Genomic DNA, 8,387 nt, shown 5'->3' with positions numbered 1-8,387 from the left:
ATATTTGCTTCAAAAAAATAATGTGGGAAAGAAGAACAGTATCTAAACAGGTACTGCGGAGAAGTGGTTTGAGAAGTGAATGTGTTTTTGTTTTGCTTTCTGGTATTTTAACATATAATTATCATTTCTTCTCTATCATTGGATAGTGTGATTAAACATAAGAACTTTGCAAGCTATAAGTCTTGTCATTTTTAATTAAGTAAAGTTATAACGTTTGCACAGAAATAATGTGGAATTATCAAATGAACAGTATATTTTTATATAAAAATCAACAGGTGCATGCTGCAAACAAACTGTAATAACATGAAATCACCTCTTTTCTGTCATGGTGTGAGAGCTGCAGCAATTACATAGCTCTGTGCTGCCCATTTAAGCATAACCATGTTCCTTAATCTTCCAAAATAATTAACCTTTTGCATGTTATAAATAAATTATTTTTATATTAGTAGGTATACTAATCATATCCACCATCCATAAAGATAATGTTTATTAACTGGCAATGACATATTTTAAAGTGTGATTTCATTTCTTAATCAGAGAAACAAATTGCTAATTGAAGCACTATGAAGAACAAGCAACTGTGTCATAATGTGTACAACAAATGATACTGGCAGTCCAATAATGAGGGAGTAAGGAGACAATCTTCGTAGAAACCCATTCTGGGTCTCATTTGAACTTTCAGTCTGGATCTCCCTACACGTCTCAGCCTCCTTCTACATTATATTTTAAGGATCTTTGTGTGATAGATGGCTACAGTTAAAAATATACCATATGCTATGCATATGCCACTATTGAACATATAAAAGGTGCAATCACACATAGATGGATGTGATTAAAGGTCCCCAGAAACATTGAGGATGAAAAATGATGCCCATAATATTAAAAAAATACAGGTGAAACTATCCACAGCATGAAAAAAAAATGTTTTATAAACATAGTAGCAGAAGTAAGAGTAATCAAAGCCTTGAGGACAAGATGGTCTTTCAGAACCATTTGGGAAGTTGATAGTTATGTTTATAAAGAAGGCAGCATCGGAACTGAATAATTACCAGTACGTAGGGTTTTTACAGTTATATAGAGAAAAAGGAATGGTATATAAAAGGGAAGGAACATTGACACTGGTCCAAGCATTGGAAGGCTGGGGCTCATGGGGAGAGTGGTTGTGAGCAGAAGCCTGCACCTGCTCTTTTCCCATCCATTACTGCTCTTGACTGCTGTTCATCAATGTTTGACCATGTCCATCTTTGAAAACATCTAAGTATGATCTTCACCTTCACAGCACTAAAAATCGTCTATGATTTCCCATCATGTTCTCTGAAGACCAAAATATATGACCTGGTCCTTGGCACCTGTAGGGATTGGTCCTGTTAAAGGTTTCAGCCTCTTTTCCTGCTTCCACACAAGAGTCCTCACAACCTGTTTGGAACCACAGTATGCACTGATTCCTTTAACTCCAGAATTCACGTGCTTTCATGACTGATCTCTTTCTATTCATCTGGCATGGTTTTCTACTACCAGCTTCCATTTGGTCATTTGAATTAGGACTTGGCAAATTCTTGAGGAGTTTTATGGTGGCTCCAATTCCAGAATAGTAAACTTGGCTCACAATACCATGGGAACTGTATTTGGCACTGAGAGTTAAAGACTCTTACTTGATTCTCATTTCCATTACAGTTATCTAATCAGAAGGCTCTCTCTGTCTTCAGAACTTCTAGCTTCCTAGATAATGTGGGAACACCTTTAGGTCAACACTTACAATAATCTCACTCCTTGAGACGGACACCTCTGTTGTTAAGTTCCTTTGTTAAACGATTTCAAGACAATATCATATTTATTTTAATACTATTAACATTTAAATTAAAATTCTATTTTTTTAACATGTCAAGAAAGGAAATCCATGGCATAGGAGACTGCTTAGATCCTGTTAATTATGTATTTCACATGCAGCATGCCCTACAATGACTGATTTCCAAATAAATAGTATCGCCTCTAGGAACCTGAAGATGAATTAGAAAGAATGGCTAGATCAGACTAGGGAGAACTTAGGGCTAGGAATATCCAGTAGACAAAAAGAATCCATGTGCATTTATGGAAGCAATATTATACACACAAACAGTTGCATTTATATATGTAGGAATGCACACACACACATACACACACACAAACACATCAAAAATTTTAAAAAAAGAGGCCGTGTAAGAAGTTGGTACTGAGATACTTGAGAGGGGTTGAAGGAAAGGAATAGGAGTGTGGGGGGATGTAATTATCTTATTATCTTAAAAAATTTAAAATAGTATAAAAAATAATAAAAGCAACTTGGAAGATTAACAGTGTTTGGATGTGGAGGGGTAGACCTATGCAATACAACACAACTCTTTTTCTTCTGTCTCTGAACTCTAAAACAGATTGAAGGAGACCCAGAAATCTGAATCTGGTAACCCTCTTTTTGATGTGAGAGTGTGCAGTCATTTGAGTTGTATGACAGTGTGCCTCTTTTACATGTTCTCTATAATATGAACGTTTCATTAATCTGGCTTTCTTCCAGTTTGACCAGTGAACTTTCTGTAAATCCTGTTCTTAATCTCTATAGACCTAATTCCTAGAAATAAATCATTGTAAATTGTCTTAAACTTTGTTACAACAACAATTTTATAGTTATTCCTCTGCTTCACTTCAAACAGATTATGTATTTTCTTAATAATGCAAGCATCTATATTCTTAAGTAATTTCTAAAAGCTACCACCCTCATGTGTGTGAAAGCCCTGTTCCCAGTTACTGAAATCTAAAAGGACGGTAAGGCCTGAGGATAATGAGTGCTTTTAGGACTGTCTGTTCCATCATCTTGATTAAGAACCTGTAGAGAAGTCACAGTCATTTCTCTAGGCCCTGGAGAGAGGTAATTAAAATCCACATGATAGAAATGTAGAATTTACAGCAGATGACCTAATGTTGCTTACCTCTGTGGGGCAATAAAAAACTCAACTTCTACCTTGAGTTTGCTGTAGTTCTTTCTGATTTCTACAATTTAAAGTTTTAGTCTTACTCACTTGGATAAAAAGTCTAAAAAAAGCCAATACTCTGCAATAAAAAACTCCTCTGTTCACAGGCCCTGAGGATGCTTTCCCTCCAGCACAGGTGTCCATAAGGGTCAAGGTCGAGCTGCACTGACTGCCGAGCTGGATCCCTGCTGCCTCGAATGTCTGGAATCCTAGACCTGAGCACTGAACCTGCTGAGGCTCACACCAGATGTAAACAGCCCTCAGCATATGAGCAACACTATAAATATCTACAAGTTCAAAATTCTACAGTAATACTAACTTCTCAGTTTCAGGGCTAAACATCTACCCATGTGGTTCCAGTTAAAAGTATTTTTTCTAAATGTAAAAATCAGCCACTTGAGACAATAGATTGACCATGGATTTTTTTTTTCTTCTGCCTTCTCCCCGCTACCACCTCCCATTTCCCTCCCCCTCCCCCATCAAGTCCCCCTCCCTCATCATCCCTAAGAGTAATCCGGGTTCCCTGCCCTGTGGGAAGTCCAAGAACCACCCATCTCCATCCATGTCTGGATCATGGATTTTTAAATTTAGAACTATTCAGTACTGATCTTTTGTTTTGATTGGGGGGGGGTTCGTTTTTTTGTTTTTGTTTTTTAAGACAGGATTACTCTGTAGCTTTGGAGCCTGTCCTGGAACTTTCTCTAGAAATTCTGCCAGCCTTGAACTCATAGAAATCCACCTGCCTCTGCCTCCTCAGTGCTGGGATTAAAGGCGTGTGACACCAGCACCGGCCAGTACTAGTGTTTTTTAAGAAAAGCCTAAAACACCTAGGTTTTTATCAATCATTTGGGCCCAAGTTCTCATTATATTTTTTTCATAGTTTCTCAACTATGTTTCAATGTTTGCAACATAAAATTCTAAATAAAATTCTTGTTTAGCTTGCATCCCGAATGATTTTAAAAAATGTTAGGGTCTATCAGGTAAAGATATAAAATTATTAGCATCATTTTCCATTATTGGAATGACTGATTTATGTTACCAACCCATTCAACTCTTTGATGCATCAGATTTGAGAGCACTCTTGGGCTGAATTAAAGCTTTTGGAAAGTTTGGCTTCACAGTAGAATGGAAACAAACACTGGAATTCCTAACCATAAAAAGTGTATAAGGCAGTAGATATGTTAATTGTCTGATACAGTCATTCTACAATGTAAACACACATGGAAAACTTACATTGAGCCAGAAGCGGGAACATGCTTTTAATCTCAGCTATTGGCAAAGGTGTCAAGGAGTGCTGGGAGTTCAAGACCATCTTCCTGTATGTAGTTCATTAAAAGACAACTTGGACTTCATAGTGAGATCCTACTTCAACAAAACCTAAACCAAAACCTAAGCCATAAACGTCACATAGTACCCCCTATATGTAGATAATTATTACTTGTCAAAGAAGAAACTAATTGATTAAATTTTAAAAATCAGAAGTCAAATAATCTAAGGAAAAGAGAAGGTATAACCTATCTCAGTATAACATGGGAGCAAGTTCCATTTGATATAGCAGCTGTCAGGTCAGTTTGATACAGTTCTCTAGAGAAAATCTTGACCCCAAAAACCTCTGACTGGAACCAGGCTGTGATGATTTCATCTTCAGCTAGAGGACAGCATCCTCAACAACAGGACTTTTTCACCTCCGCTGGCAAAGTAGAGCAGGTTTGATGTACACAACAAGGCAGTCATGCCTTACTGTTAGGACTGCAGATATTAAACCTTATTTTATTACTTCTTTGTGAATTTCATTGCATGCATTTTATGAATTTATCCCCAGTTTTATTCCTAAATTAACTGAACAGGTCATGTTCTTGCTGGATCTGAAGATATCCTCAGGCTTTCAAGAGTTAGGTCTGCAGGCCCGTTAATTTACTACTAAGAGCTCACACACATTTGACTGTTCTCTTTTCTCTAAGCAGCTACAATAATCTTTTTAAGAACAATTGGACAATGAATAATTATATACTTAAACTTTCCAGACCTCTAGATAAAGATGTTACATGCTGCTTCCTTTTAAAGAAATCCCTTCTGTGCAGTTCTAATTGATTCTTTAGACAATTGTTCTATTTATAAGGAGCGGTCCTGAAAGAAGATCATTTTCAACTTTTGCAAATGCTGATTGTTTCCTTGCCACTTGGGTACATGTACAACACCATAATTTGTTTCTCGGAGGTCATACTGGTATTGAAAAAAAGTAGTTCTTCCTTGAAATTCCAAAGCAATGCCATCCACACTGAAGCTCCTCACTGTTCAGAGAATAAATAAATGAATCGCGTGAAATAAAAGAAACATAAACAGTAATTTGCCAGAAGATACTAGCATTATCATGTCAGGATGAACTCTTCTTCATCCCATCTCAGAAAGACAATTTTCAGAACTTTGTAAGATTTACACTAATGAGGATTTTCTCTCTCTCCCTTTCCCTCTGTGTGTTTGTGTGTGTGTGTGTGTGGGGGGGGGCATCAAGTTGAGCTTAGTAGATGATTAGCTACTGCTTTTAAAATACGACACTCTCTTTCTTAGCCCTTTCCTCTGCCCTTTCCCCACTTCGTTTAAGATAACCACGTAGAAGCTTCTGAGGAAATACAGCTCATAGTCATAGCCTGGGGCAAACAAAGGAGAAATGTCACTCTATTATGAATTTTATACAACAGTCTAAGTATAAGGATCAACAAGTAAGGTCTGCTGGGTAGCAAGCCGACTTTAGACTGGGAGTGTGAAAGTAAACCGTTGGTGGATTTCGAAGTTTGGAGTTTAGAGGCCCTTTCTGCCTTGGTTTTTTAGATCAAGGATTCTTCTATCCCAATTAACTTTTTTCAGTACTTCTCTCTCCCTTCCTCTCTTCCTGCTTCCCCCTCTCTTTGTGGGTGTGTCTGTATTTGAGTGTATGTACAAATGCATGTGCACATGTGAACATGCAGGCATGGAGAAAACAGAGGTCAACCTTAGGTGTAGTTAGTCCATTGTCATCCCCCTCTTAGATGTATAGTTGGCAAATGTTTTCTCCCATTCTGTGGACTGCCTCTTCATTTGATTCACAGCTTCCATTGCTGTGAAGACGTCTCTAAGTTTTATGAGATCCCATTTGTCAGTTGTTGAATTTATTATTTCTTAATTAGATTTATTCTAGGAGTGTGTGTGTGTGTGTGTGTATTATAAGTAGGATTGGTTTCATGTTTTCTTTTTCACAATGTTTGCCATTGATATATCGGAAGGCTTCTGTTTTGTGTGTTAACTTTGTATCCCAACTATAGCATGAAATAAGTTTACAAAGCATGCTTAAGACTCATGATACAACTTATGTCACTCATTATACAACTTATGTCACAATAGATAGGTCTAATTTAGCTAAGTTTATATATTTAAGTATATATTTCATAATTATATCTGACACATATAGTCCTTTAGAGAATACTCATTTTTGTATTATTTCTTAACAGTATTGCCAATTTTTTTTCATGATTTACCATCCTTAGTTATTTTAATGATCTTTTATTAATGAATCAAGGATAATTTCATGTATTCTTGTTCCTGCGAATTTTTTAAACCATGATACTCAGATTTTAAGAAATACTTAATTTTTATCATTATTCCATAGTGCATACATTGCTTTGCCACAGTTCTTACAAGTTTGAATCTTAATTTTAAGAAATACACTTTTCATATTTTTCATTAAAAAGAATACTTCTCAATATTGATTGATAATAAGAGAGAAATTACAGTTCGCCAATACAGAATCAAGAGTATATAAATACACATGGTTTCAATATGCTCTTTGAAGCTCTTGTTGCTTGGTTCTTGAAGCAAGCAAGTGTCAAGAATAATTTCCAAAGACCCCTGAGCCTATAGGTAGCATAAGTTAGTGAATTGTGGCACTATAAAAAGAAGGAAGAAAAATACTTTTAATTCTACAAGGACTGCTTTCTCTTTAGGCAATCTAATCAATATTTTCAAAGTAATACATGAGAATTTATAATATCCAGAAGGGCTCAAGGAATCACATCACATAAATTGGATAAAGAACAGATAAGCAATATAAATTAGTTTGTTTAATCCTATTCTAGACTTACACCTAAATACATAATATATTTAACTGATTATCTGACAAGTGAAGGTCACTGGCTGCTGTGGATAGTCCTGTACACTGTGAAGATGTATTGCTCTCATTGATTTAATAAAGAGTTAAATGGACAATAGCTACACAGAAAAAGTTTAGGCAGGACTTGAGGACAGAGGAGAGAGCTCTCTGGGATGAAGGAGGGCAGGAAAAAATAAAATAAACTGGATAAGGTAAATTAAAGAGAAATTTTTGTCAATAAATCCTACTATTCATTACCTTTTTTCAGCAATAAATTTTAAATTTTATAGAAAAATATATCTATTGTTCAAAATAAAAATTAGGAAGACTATTACTTATGAATAAAAATTGCTCCAGATGATAACAACTTTTGGTTGATCAATTGATTAACTAAAATACAGTGGAAAATTATTCTGTTTTAGACACATAGAGGTTTGTAACAATCTGAACATTATGGACCAAAAAGTCTACATGTACAGTAAAGCATTTTGAAATTCATGGTCTTTAGTAAAGTGTAATGGTTAATATTCCTTTTTTTTTTTTTTTTTTTTTTTTTTTTTTTTTGGTTTTTCGAGACAGGGTTTCTCTGTGGTTTTTGGAGCCTGTCCTGGAACTAGCTCTTGTAATATTTTAGACATAAATAAGTTCCATAGCATCAAAAATAGGTTGTTTCATTTGTCTGCTACATTTATTTCTAACAACATCATTTCATCATTTCCTTATTACAAAAGTATTGAAGATACAACAGGTCAAAATTATTTTATCCCCCCAAGATCAACAATTTATTTAGTGATAATACCTTATAAATAATGATTCAAAAGATACATATAATAATAAAGAGAATTAACATTTTTTAAATATGAAAATATTTCTGAAATAAAGTGAATTATAATAACAAATAAATACTTGAGTAGTTAAGGCTTAATTTAAGTCACTGTTTTTTGGCTAATTATACTTTTGCAGGATGGTACTGATCATATCTTAGCAGCAAACTAGTTTAAGGTTTCAAAGCTTACTGAAATGTGTTTAGTATTGCGTGTTTTTGAAGGTAGGAAAGCCATGTGTAGCGGGGCTGTGTGCTTTGTTGTGGTTTCAGTAAACCTTTTGATCAGAGCAGCAGGTGTCCTAAGGCTCACCTGGAACTGGAAAATGCCTTTACATGACTAAAGTTATTGGCAGGACACAGAAAATCTAATTTCAGACTTACTATTGTGGCTTCTGGCTGGTCTCAGATGAACCACTTCCAGGCTCAGTCAGATGGCCTC

The sequence above is a fragment of the Chionomys nivalis genome, chromosome 6 (assembly GCF_950005125.1).
Source record: "Chionomys nivalis chromosome 6, mChiNiv1.1, whole genome shotgun sequence".
NCBI lineage: Eukaryota > Metazoa > Chordata > Mammalia > Rodentia > Cricetidae > Chionomys > Chionomys nivalis.
Note: the sequence above shows the minus strand (reverse complement) of the source record.